This window comes from Leptosomus discolor, chromosome 8 (assembly GCF_034619465.1).
Source record: "Leptosomus discolor isolate bLepDis1 chromosome 8, bLepDis1.hap2, whole genome shotgun sequence".
Taxonomy (NCBI): Eukaryota; Metazoa; Chordata; class Aves; order Leptosomiformes; family Leptosomidae; genus Leptosomus; species Leptosomus discolor.
The window spans coordinates 54,565,152-54,584,402 of NC_141398.1; the positions used below are offsets into that span (position 1 = coordinate 54,565,152).

Sequence of the window (19,251 nt, forward strand, 5' to 3'; positions counted from 1 at the left end):
GCACTGAGGAAGTATTTCCATGCAGCTCATTAATCAGTTATGATTTTATTTCATTTCTTGGTTTTGTAAAGCATGTTGTAATAAACACTCCTTTTTACCAAGTCAAAAACCAAGAATAAGTTTCATCAGGTAATTCTATTACATTATATACGTAATATTAGATACAGATTTTTGTTTTGGATCAGTGAGGCTTCACCATGTGCCAACACCCTCCTGCCAAAACTGACATCCCACAAGGACTACATATCTCTTGTGCTTCAGAAAAATATGTGCAGACAAACAAATGTCAATTGCAAACCATCTTGCCTGACATCTTAAGTCCTCCCAGATCATGATTCCACCTCCTTCCTCAAAAAGTATTCTTTGAAAATGCACATATTAGACATGTATCACCTATCCCCTTCTGAAATGGATGCTTTTCTTTAGCCTAACCTCCTAGGACCAGAACGCCAAGGGTATCAGAAGGAAAGCAGTTTGAATCCCTAATGTAAGCATTGTATTTCTTAAGGATTTGTGGAATTTTCTGCACTTTAAGGACTGTTTCCCAAGAGGAAAACTCAACAGAAAATGAAAAGAAAGTGAAAATAGAAAGATACATATGAAATCTTCACAGCTTTAACTGTTTACTAAGCTAATGCTAAAATTGACTTTAAGTCTATTCCAGCTGAAAAGATTTATCAGAGATATAGAGGTCCTCCGCAGTCTCTAGTAATACACTACGCCCTTTTCATGGAAATTCACTTCTCTTCCCAAATCGAAGGTAGCTTCGCAGTACTCCCCAGTATAAACATTTTTGACCCTAATAATAGCGCTCATAAAATCATACTGTGATCTTAATCTTTGACAACGGAAGAGAGTCTATATTATGAACTTGGAGGATCTAATTCCCTTCTGAAAAATAATGTGAAAACAAACATAGATAATATTCTGATGAACAATTTACCCCCTCTCTTTTCTTCAACATGACTTCATAATTACCTATCTCAGCCTATATCTACTTAACATTCTAAATGAAGGTTAAAATTGCCTCTGTCAATAAGAGAGAAGCTTTAAATAATTGACAAGAATTTAACTTGCCTGCTCACTGCAATAAGTTGGCATATTTCAAATGTCAGATCACATTTGGTCATGACAAAGTACTTTTCTGTAGGGAAGAAGACTAATATTTTAATCCTTATGATGTGTGTCATCACACAATTTAAAAGTGGTTCTGAGAGGCAATCTTTATCTACTAGAGTGCACTAATAATTGGGCACTGCTAAATGATTTTTTTTTTGTTCAGCTGGAAAACAGAAATGTAGTGAATCTGGTTTTTATTTCCCCATTTTAAAGGTTTCCACATCTGAAATTATTCCTCTAGGATTCATTTTGTAAATGATTCATACCATATGGAACAAAGGGTTTTCTGGATTTTCCTGTAAGAAATTGTCCCTGATGTACACCAAGTTTCAGCCCCAAATGTAATTTCTATATTTAACGTTATAAGAGTGGATTGAGAATTCTGGAAGGGGGAAAAAAAAAAAAAAAGGGAAAAGTGAACTGGATTCTGGGTCCTGCACTGCATGTATATTGCTGCACCTTTACATAGGCTATAGCTGACTGAGTGCCTTACAAATGGACTCACATTTTTCCAGCAGAAATGACCTTAAATCTCCAGTAAGACTTCTTTTCTTTGGATTTTACAACAGACACATCCTCCAAAATGAAAAATGTTGTGTGAATGAAAGATCCCTTCTTTTTGATAACATCTAGTTTTATGAAGTTGTCAAGAAGAAAGGGGAAGCGCCACAGAGCAGTCTGGACACTCATTCAATCACAGACCATTTTCCATTTCTCCCAGACATGGGATGGTTTCAAGGATTCATATTAAAATAATCTGAATTCCAAAGTAATGCTGAGAATGCTGACCTGGCTTCTGACAAAGATGGAGTCCTCTGGGTCGCTGCAAAGGGGGCAATTGGGCAATAACTGCCAGATGCTTTTCTAGTAGGTTCTTGAATTTTAGCCTTAGATAAAGCGAAGTGGCCTGTAACTATGGTCATGTTGGCTGGAAAACATGCCAGCTGAGAAATGCCAGAGCGTAGACGCAGGATACTAGCACAGAATCATCTTTTCTGACTTTACACTGCCAAGAAATTCCAGTCTTCCTGGACGGTGTAAGTGTTAAAAAAAAAAGTGTTTCTGGGAATTTTTTCTACAGCTACATGAAACATCTCTCTAATTGCAAGTTAGATGCAATAGGTTTATTCAGCTCAAGTACTTCAGTAGGTGAACAAATACTGTCAAAACTCACGAAAACTTATGCACTAGGTTTCCTATTGCCAGCACAGCTTTAAGATTACATGTGATTTTCCTTGAATCAGAGCTCATGTTTTCCCATTAACTTTGATGGGTATGGGACCCAACAAGAACAGAGTTGGATAGGTCAAAACTCCGTTTTTATTTCAGATCCTCTGCAATCATAACACCATGAGAAGAAGCAGGATGACAAAATCTAACATTCTTACTAAGTCTAGACAACACAGCATGAAAAAGACCAGGGACTCCTGTCTATTCCCTCTCTCTCCCACTGCGGCTCTCACTAATAATAACAGTAATTGTGAGAATATGGTGGGAAGGAAAACCCAAGAGATTGCTCGGTTGGAATTTGCTGTTCTCTTGTTCTTTCCTCACAACACATATTTGCTATCCTTCTGTAAGGGATATTCCATGCCATTGGAAAGTAAATGGAAAGACATACGTTGACCTGTGTGCTTAGCAAATAATTCGGAATAAATAAATTAGAGGAACTTGCAGTTTGCTTGCAGAAAAGTTGAGATGAGAAGGCAGCATTCCTCCCTCTTGTTATTTGTTATGAAATGTTTGCTTAGCTCTGGGCTAAAGGAATTTTCAGATCCAATACGTCTTTGTGAAATTCCTCAGTATCAGGCTGTTATCACCAAGGTAAGGCCCTCGTTCTGTTTTCTTGATGCGTTTCAGAAGGAGGAAGAATCTCAAAATGAAATTTGGACAAGTGAAATGATAATAAAACATCTGCTTCAAGATTTTTTGGTAATTGAAGTTAGATTATAAACTGAACAATAAGAAGAATTTTTAAACTACTGAAAGTTCATCTTAGCTGTACAAAACCAGGTAAATCTTCCACTGATTTTAGACCCACATGGAATGGTTTTGAGAGCCACATGCTAACGTATCTGTTTCTAACTGGTCTCATCGGCTTCTTACTGGAAGAGCACAAAGGCTGCTCCCACTTGTCTCCCTCTGTGTTCTTAGACTCTGAGCAAAGCCTTTGGCAGCTTACCAGCCTGTAAACCTAATTCATTGTGAGGTTTCAGCATCTCCAAAAAACAGACCCTCCATAAAAAACACAGCAGTGACAGTGAGTGAAGGATTTTCAGAACTTATATTTCTTGCCTATAATTTAACAAAGATAAGTTCTGAGTTAGTAGACAAACCCTTGCTCTAAGCTAGAGAAGCCTCATGGCTCTGGGTTCTCTGTTTGCATATAAGGCATTTTCATTACATGCTAATTAATTTAAAGGCAACAGCTAGGCCATATGCATATTGAAGTTATAGGAGTTTCATAAACCAGATGCAAATAATGAGGTAGAGAAGCATAATGAAATTAAACTGAGAATTAAAACATATGAATAAATGAACTGCAATGTCTCTGCTAAATGTAACTACTTAATACTTTGCATCAGCAAAGTTAAATTACAGTTTGTACAAAGACAGGAATTTCTCAACTAAATAAAGTGCTAAAAAGTTTACATGTATTGTCTAAGGAATACTACTTATTTCCAGAATGCTTTATTGAGTATTATGAGCATATACATAAAATTAGGTGTTATAAAACCACTGTGTCTTAACTGAGAGCAGCTAAAAAAATGGCCAAAGAAATCAATGAAGTCTATACCATTAGATGCACTCAAGATGAAAAATCTCTCAAAAGGAAGAGTTAAATGTCGTTTCACACCCATTAAAATAGTTCCAAATATTCATGCAAAGCTTTAAAAGAGTTGACAAAAGGCCAACTGAAATTGGCATAAAGCTCTCCACAGACTTCAGTGGACATTGATCCAAGACTTCTGTTGTGTTATTTCCCAACTGTCCAGCTCCTAAAAAACACAAATCATTGATTCAAACACATCTTAACAAGAGTTACAGCACGTACAGAGACACAAAGTTCAGTTTTTAGTTCTACTTAAATAAAAATGTAAACTAAGAACTTCTTTGAAATATAGCGAATAATAAGAACAGATGACCCAAGAACTATGGTTGCTGGCTATTTAAAATTATCTGAGGTCAAAGATGCCTATATATCTAGTATTCACAACACAATATTGCTGAGATCATCTCATGTCACAGCATACTGGAGTCTTTTCTCATTCACTTTGCAACAAAATATCATGAAATTACCTTAGCTACAGTTCATTTTAATCAAAGTCAAACTCTTATTTTGTACCCTGATGCTCTGCTAAGTCTCTGGTACTTTGGCACCACAAAGGACCTATCTCTACCACCAAAGAATTCCCTTGCTGGAGGAGAGACTTCCCTAGCTCAGATGTCCCACCTGTGGGTTTTGTCTGCCAGACCATTTCTCATACTGGAATACTGAGCGTCTTAAAAGCAGAAAGAGGGTATGATGGAGTTTCAGAGAACATGAAGCTATTCATACAACTCAGAGTACCTGACAACAGCCAGAAGTTGCCTTTTGGCCCAGACTGGCCTCTAGAATTGGGCAGCTGTCAGCTTTCAAATACCAATACATTGTATTGTGTGTTAGAAGAAGGGAAAGGTCTCCTCCCCACTCCTGTACCTCTGCTCCGATTCCACCACAGACTGATGAGATGAGTCCCTTGCCTCAGGTTTTATAAGCGGATAATGGTAATTCCTTCACGAAGTATAGACATCATCTTCACGTTTGCAATCAGCCCTCCATTAATTCTGCACATGCTCCAAGGCCGCTGACGGCAAGCCAGCTCAAACTAGAAGCAATGTAGCTGTTAAGAGACTGGGTTATTAGCTCAAGCACAGCATAACATTTATGTGTCTACACGGTATTTTGTAACATCTAGTTCATGGCCAGCAGCTTGGAGAACAGTAGCAGTGCTTTCAGATCCATTTCAAATGCATACTCGGAGAAACCCGTGTGGAGATGGCAGTCCCCTGTGCTTATATCTGAGACAAAATCCTGTCAAGACAGCATAAAAAGTGCCAGATGTTTAGAACGAGTTTTGTGTCAAGCCTTGAAAATGGGGTAAGGATATAGTTTTCTCACAGATGCCAACGAATCCCAGGAATTAAAAAGTCCTGTTAAGTGTGCCAGCATTCATCTTACGGATTCTTCCTTCCTCCAAAGCAAGGATAGTCAACCAATACTAGTACAAGGCTGTTCAAAACAATCCTGCATCATGTGAGCAGTCTAAATAAATTACTGTGTCTTTAGAGAATGTCTAATGAAGTAGACTCACGTCTTGGGATGGGTTAAGTTGGTAGTCTGAAAAATACCCGAGACTATAACCTGACTACAGTCATAAGAAAAACTACTTTCAAGAATTACAGACAGCAGTATAGTACAGCCTGACTTAGAACTGTAGATACCCGATATCACTAACTGGCCTTTTGTGAGATGGGTTATTGAGCACCTCTCAGGTTAGGGTCAAAATGTCAATGCCCTGGAAAATATAATCAGAACGAGCAAATTAAGATGTGAAATTAGGTAGGAAAAATGACAAGCAACATATTTGGCAAAGGAGAAAGGAGCCGAATTGCAGAAAGTGTTGCTGAGGTGAAAGGTATCTTTACCCTCAGGAAGCATCATGAGCAAAGAGCCAAACTGATGGCAGTAAATCATGGTAATTAAAGAAGTTCATTCTCTTGGCTATGACCTACAGCCCCTTTTCTGGGTGGTAACTGCAAAGGGGACAGCAGCAGCTTAACAGAGCTGAGGCGTATTTTGCCTCCATATGGTGTTTCTGAACCCCTCAGAAGGGCACTTCACACAGATGCATCCATGTTAATGAAGTACTGGATAAATTAAACAAGCTTCCAAGACACAATGACAGGGACACGATCCACGATTTTCCAACAAAAAGTGAAAACTCTGGACCCTAAAGCCATACACGGGTTGTTAAATAAATCACTGACTTTTAAAGAGTGTTAAGCACCCAGGAGCTCCCATTGAGCTGAACATTGTCTCTGCAAGCATTTCCAGAGTGAGTTTATACCAATTTGGGAAAGAAAATGTTCTGGGAAACTAGTGAGAATGGACTCTCATGAGGTTTCCAATAATACACATGTATTACTGAAGTCAGAAATCCCACGAGTAGAACTGAGAGCATGTTCATTTTTGATCCTATCCCAAACCAGGCAACACAAAGGCATGCAAACACGCAGAATGAAAGAGAGAATTTAAGTTAACTAAACTTTTGCCTAGCTTTTATGTTTGCCAAATATATTCACCCATCTTTCAGAAAAGTACCAAGTCTGCACATGGGCAGTTACTGACGACTACCACACAGTCAGGGAAGTACAAATGTGGTGTTTTATTGGACTGGGTCCTTGGCTGATGAGAATAACCTCAGCAGACCTTTACTGATTTTCAACAGATTGGAATATCTGGCTCTGTACCACAGCAAATGTTTAGGTTAAGTTAATGGCCTTTATACAAACTAAAATATTTTTGTCATGAAAGAAGCATTAGAATCACTGGTTGCCTATTCTGACTTGAGAATTGTACAGCAGATCACATTTTTCTTAGATTATAAGTGACTCACAAAATAACTCAATTTATTATGTTTTCTAACGTAATACAGATTTCTTGCAAATGTAAAATGTTAAGAGTTTTTAACAATATAACGTTTTATTATCTGAGGATCTGACAGAAGGAGAGTATGATGTTTAAATTGCCAGTCTGAGTCAGTCATGAAAGACTACTCTGTTTGGTTTCTCAAAAGAAGTGCTATGCAGAACATTCAGCAATTATTAAAACAAGGTAACAAAATTGCATGTCTTTAATTATTCCTATATGAACAAAGACTGCGTTATCTCTGAATAGTGCCTTTGTATTTCTGCAGTTGACTGAACTTGTTTAAAACATCTTTATGCAACCCTCTGTCAGCATACGGCAAATAAGGAAATATTCTTATTTGTTCCTCCACTTAAGGTAATTAAACCAGTCACATTGGTATTTAAATGTATTAAATTGGCATTTATTGCAGGGTAATGAGATATTCTAGAACTAACACAAATTTGATTGCTTTGCCACAGATTAAGTACTTGCTTGTCAGTACGTGAACTCCCTCATTTCTCATGTTTTGTTGGTTTTGTTTTTTTTTTTAAAAAACAGAAGTAGGCATGATGAATGACCAGAAGAAAACTACCGATGTAAACTACAGCATTATGACACTAACTATACACTAATAATATTTAAGTGAAGCGCCAAAGGTTTACCAAGTTGCACTCAAGATCACTTCTTCAATGATTCCATCAGTATGGCTCTTTGGCTGGCTATAAAGGTTCTGGAAAGCAATTAGGTAAAACCCACAGCTCGAGTATAGGCTTGGTAGCTGTACAAGCACTTGGGTATGGCCTGTTTAAGCAAATGCCTGCAACTGTAAGATAAAATCTAGATATTTTATTAGTTATGACAGTTCTGAAATCCATCACAAAGCAAACAGGAAACAGCAGGATTGCTTTATGAATGCAGTTATGCTTCACTTTTCCTAAAAAAGAGGCAGCCCGCTACTTGTCATGTGCTGTCTTACAGTTGATTAGTTACTTACAGTACATCAAGGATAACAGAGCAACTGCCTTCAGAAGGTAGCTTAGTTAGTCCCCTAATCTAGCAACCCATGTAAGCGAGTGCACAGCTTCAAAGAATCCTTAAAGTGTGAGAGGAGGTGTACCTTTTGGAAATTCTGAAGTGTAGAAAATGCAGCCCTCTCTGTCCTCCCATTCTGTATAATAAAAAACAAAATAAAAGCACTGTTTATGTTCCTCTTAAATCTCTGAAATATGACTTCAGGGTGCTTAGATCTTTAACAGACCCTTGGACAGGGCAGAATTTCACCCTAACGTTCATTTGCAATGAATTATTGATGCTGATCGAAGGATTAGGTGCAATGAAAATATTCTGGCAAGATTCTCATCCTCCTTTGTGTACAGCTAATGGATTTATGTGGATGAAACTTGGTTGTACTAATATTTTAGGGGAAGTGCATGCCTTCTTAATGAATCTTCGGCTCCTATAGTTGTGATAAAGGCAAAACCAATGAGATTACGGCATAGTGACACAGAAAAGGAACAGCTTATAAAAAAGAACTGATGATAGATAACTAAAATCAGTATTTGGAAATTCTTTTCCATAGGTACTTAGCATTAACAGATGCTTGCTTGAGTGTTTCTGATCAGGAACATTCCTCCCCATCAGACATGCAACTTCAACATTGAAAGTCATGAATCAGGCCTTGCAGGAAACAACACTATAAATTATGAGATTTTTAAAAATAATGCCAAAGGGCTTTGGTGTTTCATTTTCTTTCTGATTTCTTGAACCATTTTAAACTGAGTTTTCAAGAGGGCTTTTTATCCTTTATGATCACGTGTACTAGAATCAAACTCAGGGTTTTTTTAGTGAAAACACAGCTTTTGCTGTGATGATGGGACTTTGGCAGCTGGACATTTCAGAAGAACATTTCATATCATGAGTGAGAGTGGCAGACAAGCCTGCAAGACTCCCTTTCCCTTACAAGATACCCTGTTAAAGTTGCAGTCAATAGAGAGACACTTACCCAATGCACTTGGACACCACGTAGGCCATCACTCTGTTCAGAGGTCTTAGTTTCAGAGTGACTTACATCAAAGCCCCAAAGCAAATGCCCTAGACAGTGGCAGTTCACTACCCATACCCACTTTTCCCCAGCAAAGATCCTCCAGATAAAAGCTTCAGCCTGGCAGAGCTGATGCAAATGAATTTGAGGGGGCAGAAGATCTGAGCCTGCATGACCTGGGATAATTTGCATTCAAACAAAATAAATCCAGCTCAATTCCCATAGCAATTTTACTTTGCTATGAATAGCTCAGGCAGCTCCAATAACGAGGAGCTCGGGTTACATCTGATTGCCAGCTGTATTGCTTACTAAGAAGTTAGGTCAGTGGTTCCCAACCTTTTAATTTTCCTTGTTGGAGTATACATCGCTATGGATTAGTTACATGAGAGAGTGGTCACAAGGAACTCTGTAGGGAGCAAAGTATCTGCTTTGCTGATATTCCACATACACAGACATACACATATGTTGAAATATCTATGTGGGAAGGAGAAAGGGAAGGGAACAAAAGAGCTTAGGGCATGAAGAGAATGGAAAACAAGAAGCAAAGATGGCCCATGAGTGAGAATGTCAGGCTGGCGCCTGGGTTATCTGGATTAAACTCCCAGTTCTTCAGCAATTCAGCTTCTCTGTTCCTTTTTTCTCAGTTTTATAGACAGGATTTTGTAATCAATTCAATAAATGCTCAAGAGACTTGTGAAGGCTCACATTTGACCCCAGTTGGGTTGTTCTATTAAAATGCCTCCATTTTCCTCACTATAAGCTGCAGCCCCAGCCTTCAGGATGTCACTCAGTAGCTTGAGCTGTGATCCAGTGACCAGTTGCACTAAGCACAGAAGGTCACAGCATAGCTAGGTATGTGCCACCCAGCAGGGCTGCATGCTGGCAAGCGCCCTGCTCAAAGACACATCCTGCAAACATGGTTCTGCCCATGATCTGGCCCTCGGCACAGCACTGGATGGGCTTCTGCCATATGACCCCCCCTCACAGGAACAACCATGCTCCATTTAACGTGACACAGAAATATGCAGTCACATTCATTGGAGTCTGAGAAGGCTGATATGTTTGCTTATAACTAGGAATTCCCTTGTTATAATGCTTTCTATTTTTCACATGCCTATAGAGATAGTGTGATTATTTAGCATCACAGTGAAAGGAGAAGCAGGAAAGAATAAGTATCATCTTCTCCTTTGCTGTAATCACCTCTTTGAAACATGACAGCAGCCTAGGTGTATCCAAATCACATTTTTTTCCAAGAAATGGCAAATCAGTAAAACCTTGAATGCAATTCATACTATTAAATCTGAAATACAGGGCAGCAGCATCCCAAAGATCCACTGAGTTAAAATAAGACCTCACCCTTTTCTCAGTTTTTCATAACGTTAAGAAACCTGTACAATGGCAACTCCGTGTAACATTAGATAACCATACAAACCATACAAACATCCTTAGCATCCAGATCTTAGTTTACAATGGACATTTGAATAAGTGAGTTATTTGCTAAGATAAATGTAATAACTTACATCTATATTCCATATCATTAAAAAGCCTCATATTTGTAGGCACTATTTGCAGCCCTAAAACTTGCCTTCACAATATTATATTGCCAAGTATACCACAGGTCCAAAGATTTTTTGTTTTCCTACTTGTAGCCAAATGCTACCAATCAGCAGTGCTCAGACATACTGCACTAATCCTTGTCCTGCTTTAAAACTGTGCACACTCATTCACACTCCTGTCTCCCACAAATGAGCCTATGCTTCTGTTTTAAGGGAATGATGCACAAAGGTGAGCATGTTACAGCGCTCTGCTGGCACAACTGTACTGAAATGAAAAGCAGGAAACCTGGGTGGATTTGTTCTAGACTAGAAAAGTTTTTAATACTAATATAAATGAAAGTTCATTGAGAAATAATTTTCAGTACAATTTTCTAACTACAGAGAAATCTCTATAGTAGAAATAACTGTGATGACATGCAAAAACTGACACAAAGAGGTCCTGGTTTGGTATGAAATAAAACATCATGCCATAAATGTCTTAAAATGGAAACAGTAACACTACCTTACTATTGGTACCATGAAGTGAGGTAAATCCATTCTTCAACCCAATACATGAATTCACATCTCATGACATCCTGTCTACTGACAAGGTCAGGGTACGACATACAAGTCTAAACCAGTATTTAGAGCGCTAACACAACAGTTTCCAGGTATTCAGATCTGTGTTTGACTTGCACTTACTGACTAGGCCTGCATAACTAAACTGCTCATGAAAGGTTACACTGATTTTACCATAAGCAGACTTTAGCATAAGACTGTGAATTATGTGACTGTTTAGCAGGGACGAGTCTTAAGAAAAGTATTGAAGACGGTGTGGGAGCATTTACTTATGTCTTTTCATGGAAGAAATCAGTTCTATTATGCACCTCTGAGAAACAGAAATGAGAGCAGAGGACTAAGAAGGTGAGGAGAGGACACCTATAAAGGTTCCTATTTCTACAAAGTCCCACAGAAGCTGATCCAAGAAGGGAGGGCTTGGATTGCTGTGTCAGCAAGCACTATTTACTATGATTTTCAAGGACCTGAAGAGCATTTCTTCATGAAAGCATTTGTACAGTAAAGTGTTTTCAGCACAATACCTTACATATTAGGCTCTGAAAATATGGTCTGTGGAGTATCAAAGGTCTAAGTAACCCTGTTATGATCTCTGAGATCTCAGGAAATAGGAAAGATAAAGTGACAAAGGAAACATTGCCTGAAAGCAACTTTTTCTCCTTTGAGATATTCTTTATATTAAATTGGTCCAGGAAATCTATTGCCACAGATGCTGCCACTATGTTAGACACTGTGGGCCTCCTTATTGAAATAAAAATGCAGTAAAGTCAAGGGAGATACAATTATATGGAATTTGTTGACAGCTCAGCATGTTGCAAAGTTATGAAAGGATGGTAAAAAAAGTCAGCAGAAGATTTAGGGGGCAAAATTTCCTAAGCAGCCTGACCTTCTTTCTGCAATGAATCTACTGAACAGTAGGTTAAGCAAAGGTCAGGTTAAGCATAGGTTAAGAAAAAAGCTTCAACAAGAGGAATGTGCTGTCAGGGTCACAGAGGCTCTGGGACATCAGGGAAGTGTGTGAGCGTTACGGACACTCCAATCTCATACGTAAATCCTAGTCCCAGGGCCTAGGACTAAGTGTGCTCTCTACTCCGTTCTGACACCACGGAACACAAGACCTGAGTTTGCTCCATGCCACAGCACAGCCAGCAGCTGCTCTCTGTGGACAATGTGCCCTCGTGGCCAAGAAGGCCAATGGCATCCTGGGGTGCATTAGAAAGCGTGTGGTCAGTAGGTCGAGAGAGGTTCTCCTCCCCCTTTCCTCTGCTCTGGTGAGACCCCATCTGGAATAGTGTGTCCAGTTCTGGGCCCCTCAGTTCCAGAAGGACAGGGAGCTGCTTGAAAGAGTCCAGCGCAGAGTCACAAAGGTGATGAAGGAGGTGGAACATCTCCCTTATGATGAAAGGCTGAGGGAGCTGGGTCTCTTGAGCTTGAAGAGGACACTGAGGGGTGACCTCATCAATGTTCACAAACACGTAAAGGGCGAGTGTCAGGAGGATGGAGCCAGGCTCTTCTCGGTGATGTCCAGTGACAGGACAAGGGGCAATAGGTGCAAGCTGGAGCACAGGAGGTTCCACATTAAAACAAGGAAAAACTTTTTCACTGTGAGTGCGACAGAGCACTGGAACAGGCTGCCCAGGGAGGTTGTGGAGTCTCCTTCTCTGGAGACATTCAAAACCCGCCTGGATGTGTTCCTGTGTGACCCACTCTAGGTGGTTCTGCTTGGGGGGGGCAGGGGTGGTGTTGGACTAGATGATCTTTCAAGTCCCTTCCAACCCCTAATGTTCTGTGATTCTGTGACTTCTGGCATAGTTTGAGAGAACTGCTGCACAGCTTAGCTGTTGTTGTATCTTGAGCCCTCAGAAATCTGGATACACCTGGTGTGCTGAGAAGTGCTGCATGAGTCAAGTAAATAGTGCGTCAAAGCACACCAACTCCCATAAACAAGAGATAATTTGTCTACTTTCATAGGCAAGCATTAGAAAAGTGAATGCAGAAAGTGAAAAATGTGGTTCTCCCATTCTGAGTCTCTCTCCATGTCTCTTGCACAGCAACTGATTTGTCATTCTCGGATTCTAAATTCTCTAGAGCCTGTCCTCAAGTCCCTGTCCCTCACATTAAGGTATCCCTGACTTTCCCCCAAAATAATCTGTCTGCTCATTGGCCAATAAAGGGGCACTGCCTGCCAAAAGACTACTGGCAGGAAGGCAGTCAAGCCCTATTTGTGCCTACACATTTTCCTACATAAGATTATGGGTGCTTCCAGGAGCTAATGTGCAATCCTGCCACTTCTCTGTGTGAATTTGCCCGGCTTAATGTGTCATGACTAAAGATGTGACTGTTCATGCAACCCATCTGGATCATCAGTCATTTACTCCACCTTTTCTTCTTTCCAGGTGGTAATGTAAACAGAGGAAAAGCCAGAAGGACCTCTTGTTGTGAAACATTTCCTCTCTCCACAGCATGTTACACTATGCACTCCTCCCACAGCCTAAAACCAGCAGTGTTAGTGTGCTATGGAAGTAAATTAGTCACATAGGGAACTTAAATATTTTGAATGTATACCATATAATCAGGAAATGCCCACCCTCTTTATCTGTCAGGAACAAGGAAATTGAAAGCTTTGTAATTTTAAACTGCCCATCAGTTGCTATGAATCAATCAAACATCTTGCTGTGGAGAGCTAGTGTGCACAAGAATCCTGGCAAGATAAGAGAGGGTTTAAACTACACTCCTCATCCTGTTGGAATAGTTTCAGCCCAAGATTCCACATTTGATCACGCCTGACCAGGGCTTCTCTTTATACACCTCCACTAAACTCCTCAAAAGTACTAGAATAGGACACTGAACTTTCACAGTTTTTAAAATTATTTATACTATTACTAATTTTCACAAATTTCATCATAAATTTGACTTCTTTCTTTCAAGAGTAAATAAATTTTATAAGATAATTTACAAACTTATAGTGACTTATTCCTTTAACATATATTAACATATAATGACAGAATTCATGCAAGGCTGATATACATCCTCTACTCTATAATTTTTTGCAATAACCCTACATCCATCCACTTACTAGAAAAAGCAGAAACAAATCGCATCAACCTTCTCTTTAAAAATGAAGTCCCTTCCTGGAAGAAACAGGAAGGTGTTGATTTAAATGATAATTACTATTTTGCTAGCACATAATATAGTTATTGAATGGCAGAAGAGACAACAGCTGTAAAGAGCATCATCTTGTGCAACTCCATGGAAATACAAATGTATTAGTATTTCACAGACAAAGGACAGTGAAATACACTGTCATTTGTAAAATCAAGATTAAAGGATCGGCACCAATTCAGTGCATTGCTATAGATATGCATGTATGTATATACATAACTTTCTCTTCCTTTTATTGGCAAGTAAAATGCAGTACGTCAGGTCCAGAGGCTAAGCTGTCATTAAGGGCACGTGGCATATACATGGAGGTGTTCTGGAGCACACGGGCACCATTCAGAGCAGGCTGATGGTAAGCAGGAAACATCACCCCATGTGAAAAAGCTCCACACCTTCTTCTGTTAAACCTAACACAGAGGTAGGGCTGTGGAGGTAGAGTGACCTTTGCTGTGCACAAATGTTAGTTTGCAGAAGACAGACTTTCATTCTGGGTGAGTAACATTTCCTTCTGTTTTGTTTCTCACATTAGAGCATGTTCCTGACTTTCCCAAACTGTAATCTTTAAAATTGTTGAATAAATCATGTGAACAGCCACAACAAAAAAAATATACTATTCCCTCAGCCCTCAAGCTATTTCCAACTAATTGAGTGTTGTGTTGTTATTCTGTGCACCAGAAAGCTAGTTTTCAAGAAATGCTTGGAAAATTACAACAAAAATAAACTTCTCATGGCACTACAACCCAAAAGCTGAAAAGCTGTAAATAGAACTGGTGAAATATTCATAGGCCAAGACCAAAGTCTGGCACATTTTTGTTTCCAGCTTCAACTGTCTATGGTAATCTATCAGCCTCTCTTTCCGATTCAGCTTCTGGACCCAATCATCCTTTCATTGATATTTCATCTGTCACACAGGCTGATGGAGAAGCAAGCCTTTGTCACCATACTATTAGTCTGATGTTCAACGACACATGGTGCCAACTGTATGCTGTTCCACCATGGCTCCCACCCTGTATTTCGGTTCATGCATGGTCTTCATTAAGTGAGACCCACAGGACTTTCCGTGTCTCACGCAGTTAAAATGACCACCCAGGTAAGCAGAGGAATCACAGGAATCAGAGGGATCAGAGGAATCAATTAATTATTTCTGTAACAGACTACATGTTCTCCTCTCTGCAATTATTTGGCTCTTCTACCGAGAGCAGAAGATGAATGAGGTCTTGCCTCCTACAGGTGTTCCCAGGATGGCAAGTGATAATATCCTACCACATTTTTGTAGATCAAAAACTGTGAAGTCCAGCTCCTGTCTAACAAGGGAAACAAACCTCAAAAGCTACTTTCCCTTGTTACTCCCAATGCCAGATTTGACTTTATTAGGACTTGATTGGGATTAGGCCAAGTGACTTCTTTACATTTACTCTTGACTTTGTATTTTTTGGTGGCCATGGTGCTTCCTTTACTCCTCCATTTTCATAATAATCTGACAGCATAGAAGAATGAAAACAGTTGGCATTAGTACACCGAAACCTATCTGGCGGCTGCAGGGACCAGATGCCAAGCACTTTGGTGAATTTTCTAGCAGAAGTAGCAGCAGCAGCAGCTGGGTCTCTGGGAAATGGCCTGAACTCCTGCCTCATTTCACTCCTGGCTGGTCCATAAGAACAGGATAAGGTCAGTCGGTAGATGGGCTTCTTTGCCCTTCAAGTAGGCCTTTTTCCTCCATCTCACTTCAGATTCAGTGAAATCTGATTATAGAGCACCACCATGGATTGTTAACAAGGTGCATTTTGGGGTCTGCCAGTAGAAACAGACACGCTTCACTTTTTTGATGAGCCAGGGGTACCTTCCATTTCAAAAATGTCTTTCTAAACCAAATAGTAATTGTAGTCATGTTTCCCAAAGAAATAGTGTGCCTCTTGACTCAAGGGCCACTATGATGTAGGGAGGAGAAAACTCTCTTGAGGCCAGGCTCTGATCCAAAGCAGTCACCATAAATCTTTTTTACTCACCACAAGCTTTAGCCTGGAAATTGTCCCTTTTCCGCCCCTTTGCTCAAGCTTTTGCTGCTAGAGGCAGGATAAGAATCTGTTCATCAGTACGTGAAGTTTGGAGTGCAAAAAATATCCATATGGCCTTCAACATGGCTTCTAGCATGAAGAGAAGCCAGCAAACAGAGAAAACCTTGGAGGCTGGAGATACTGTTTGGGTAGGCTGGTCTCTACAGTGATTTCCCAGACATCTGTTACAAACAATGTAACATAGAACAGACTATAAGGAATAATCTTTGTCAGAAAAAGTAGCAAAAAAGTGCAAATGTGATGGAAGCATTTTTCTTGTCCATACTGTAATCATCCACAGTGGGCTGCAAAAAATTCATCTTGGCCCTAGCCCAAGATTGGTATTTTAATCTTTAATTTATATTTACATCTAACAAAACAAAGAGCATAACTTTCTGTCAAGTGTTAACAAGAAATTACACCTGGTAGCCACATTCTTAGAAAAGTTTAAACTTTCTTCTCTGACACTGTGTTACAGCATTTATACCTATCCCTTACCATGACCAGCTTATACGTCTACATAATGATGACATGAACTCGAAATACTTCTTGAGGTTTAGTCTAGCCTAATTTTAAGGCACTGTTGTGATGACTTCTTCCTAAAAAGGGAATGAGTGTGTGGCATAAGACAAGCCTGCTCAAGATAGAATTACTTTTAAACGCTCACTCTTTTCACTGAGGCGCAATAATCCGCATGAAGAAAATGCAAATCTGTTTTTTTTAATTGAATGATTAAAAAAACCTCTAATTACATTCTGGTGTTATATAATTCTGTATCTCATGGCAAAGAAATTGCAGATCTGAAGAGTAATCCATGTTTCATTAGTTTGTGTATTCTGCCACAGAATATAGTATTACGTTCTTAAATTAGTTGGAAGCCACACTGTGCTGCAGAGTATAAAAACAAAAGTGAGGGCTCAAGCTAGGTCAAGCATATTTTGTATAGGTCCATTAAAAATCTCATTCCATTAATATTAATAAAGATGTTGAGACACAAAAGTCCTTCAATTAACATATATTAGGCAGGCAGGCACAAGCATTCAAGTGATCCCACTGTGAACAGCAAGAATCCAGTCCTCAAAGAATAAAGCCATGAGTGTGCTGTGTACATAGTGGGGCAGCTAGAAATGCTAATGCCACAGAAGAGTGAAAAGGCAACGCCCTATTGTCTGTGCAAGTAAATATCACTTTATTGCCTCAGCTTCCTCTTCTATTAAGCAGGTTTGTGCTGGGCCTTGTTATTCCAGTAAGAATAACTTCAAGACCTATTATCTCTGTCATTAAACTTTTTTCATTTACTATTTTTTGGCAGGAACTAGCTGGGAAGCCACATAAAAGATTCAGCAAAAGGATTTTCATCTGACTGTACAACTTGTTTGTAGATTTCCCTAGCTTATGAACTAACGTTGTAAAAAAGAAATTAACTTGCATGTTTCAGAAATTACTCTGGACAATAACAGTTCCCACGATACTGAGCTTCAACCATCAAGACTCATTCACTTGCATATGACCTGATTATTTGACATTTCTTCACCCTCATTCTTAGTGACTTCCGAGCATGATAAACAATAAAAGGTTACTGATGTCAACCTATTATGAGCCAGGATGCTGTTCTCCTCTAACACACAGTAAAGCCAGTACTCAAGCTTAATTAATACATGTTTGTAAATTGTGCTGAGCTGCAAGGCTTTATGATTTCAGGTTTCTTCCGTAAATGTTTACCTCGAAGCTTTAGTCAATGCTCTACTGTCTGAACCAAAGATAAGTTCTGCTTCCATCAGCTATTCACATAGCTGGTCAAATCACTGTCAGAGCAAATCAATAGGAAATTCCTTTAGCATAGTGTAATTTATGGTAGACCTGCAGCAACAGAATTGGGATTAAAACAGGATAAGAAAAGGCAAGAAAGAACCAACATTTCTGCTCCCAGTGACATGATCAAAAAGACAGAGGAAAACCTTGTTTGTAATGTAATTATCCATTAAAGTTCAATTCAGATACCATTTAAGGGCTAGTCAGAGCCTTCCTAATACAAAATGAGTGGGGTTTAGAAAAAAAGAGACTCAATTCTGAGTTTCAGCAGATAAAACTCACTGGAGGTCCACTGCTAGCTCTCACTGCAGAGATAACTAAGTTTAACTCCTCTCCTGCCAGCTCACTGAGAGAAGATCATTACAAAGTGAGGTACACAGAGCTAACAGCTTCTGTATGTGGTCAGGAGTCAAGTCAGAGGGAACACCTCCGGTGAATAAAAAGGTTGTTGACATTAGTGGGGCTGCTGTCAGGTTATCACTGGACACTGCAACTTTCAAAAAGAGAAAGCAGGTATTTTCTAGAAAATCCCTAGAGAGCTATGTATCTGTAAGTTAACAACATTACTCATGTTCAGGAGAGAATGAAATCGAACACAAATAGCTCTGAAATTGTCTTAAAGAATTGACTGACAAATTATTAGCATCACAGCCTCTGTCTAGCATGGCCTCAGCTTTTATCTTGCCTCCATCCATGGACTGAAAATTTCAAAACCACAGACATTGAAAACAGTCTTTAGACCTCCATCCTTCTCTCGCTGCTTGCAGTACTGGACAGCAGTCCCCGTGATCAATCTACCATCTCTTTCAAAGAGTATGTGACATGCTGTGCATCAGAAACACAAACCCTTCCTTAAAAAGTTGCAAATTAGAAAACATTATCTTAAATATCTTGCAGACTTAAACGCAACCATGAAAAACAAAAACTATAGGTGCCAAAATGATGGAGGGACTTATGGAGCTGGTAACAAACTCCAGTGACCATCCAGATTGGTTATGACTGGGCAACCTATTCTGAATCAAAGTCAAGCTCCCAACTGAGTACAAGTGCGCAAATCACAAAACTGTCATCATAATCAGGGCACTGATTTTGCAGAGAGGCTAAGGAGGGAGTAAACTTGGGGGAAAAAAAATGTTTAAGAACAGTTTTGATACCACTAATTTGCTAAAATTAAATGAACTCTGTGGCAGGGCCAGGGCACTACCAAGATACTACTGTGCTTTCCACTCTACTGCTATGTGTAAGGTACAGAGCTCTGGGAGTGAGTTGCTTGAGTTGGAC

General features: G+C 39.5%; 1 protein-coding gene across 1 annotated transcript in view; it reads right to left on the bottom strand.

Annotated features, from left to right (window-relative positions):
• Positions 1-19,251, bottom strand: part of ADAMTS18 (ADAM metallopeptidase with thrombospondin type 1 motif 18) — a 76,839-nt gene that overhangs the window by 48,362 nt on the left and 9,226 nt on the right. The gene's annotated exons all lie outside the window — the stretch shown is intronic.